Source organism: Penaeus monodon, chromosome 29 (assembly GCF_015228065.2).
Source record: "Penaeus monodon isolate SGIC_2016 chromosome 29, NSTDA_Pmon_1, whole genome shotgun sequence".
NCBI lineage: Eukaryota > Metazoa > Arthropoda > Malacostraca > Decapoda > Penaeidae > Penaeus > Penaeus monodon.
Window position 1 is genome coordinate 24,812,765 of NC_051414.1, and position 849 is coordinate 24,813,613.

Genomic DNA, 849 nt, shown 5'->3' on the forward strand with positions numbered 1-849 from the left:
GACAAACGATTCCCCACCAAAAAAGAGTATCTACAGCACAAACAACGTCTCAAGCTTAAGGAGGTAAATTCTCGAGCTACAAGATTATCCGGAAAGTGGTAATGCAAGGAGGGCGGAGGAGGCGGGAGGTTCGGGCATTATGATAATTCGCACTTGAAAGGTTTGGCGGGAGAAGGGAGGAAGGGGAGGAACAATTGGGAGAAGAGGGAGGAAAAGGAGGAGCAAGAGGGAGAAGAGGGAGCAAGAGGGAGGAGAAGAGGGAGGAAAAGGAGGAGCAAGAGGGAGAAGAGGGAGGAAAAGGAGGAGCAAGAGGGAGAAGAGGGAGGAAAAGGAGGAGCAAGAGGGAGAAGAGGGAGGAAAAGGAGGAGCAAGAGGGAGAAGAGGGAGGAAAAGGAGGAGCAAGAGGGAGGAAGGGGAGAAGCAAGGCGAAGAAGAGGGAGTGGTAGAAGAAGAAAGGAAGGTGGCAATGAGGGAGAAAGAGAAAGGGGTGGGTAGAGAGAAGAGCGGGGATGGGGGGGGGGGCAGGAGGAAAGAAGGGGGAAGTGGTTGAGAAAGAAAGGAATGTCTGGTAGAGAAAGACGGTAGGGGGAGGAAAGAGGAAGGAGGGATTACAGAGGAAGAAATGGAGATGGTACAGGAGGTGGCAGAGGAGGCAGAGGGAGGGCAATGGAGAAAGAGGGGAATGGCACAGGGAGAAGCAGGGAGAAGGGGAGATATAGAGAAAGAGGGGATGGAGGGCGCGAGAGTGACAATAGGGGATAGTAAAGGAGGCAGGAATTGTGGTAGAGGAGGGAGGGGGAAGCAAAAGGAGGGGTGACCAAAGAGAGAAACTACTACAGACCATGGGTC

At 53.1% G+C, this 849-nt stretch overlaps 1 protein-coding gene across 1 annotated transcript in view; it reads right to left on the reverse strand.

Annotated features, from left to right (window-relative positions):
- Positions 1-849, reverse strand: part of LOC119591784 (ankyrin-3-like) — a 61,417-nt gene that overhangs the window by 41,465 nt on the left and 19,103 nt on the right.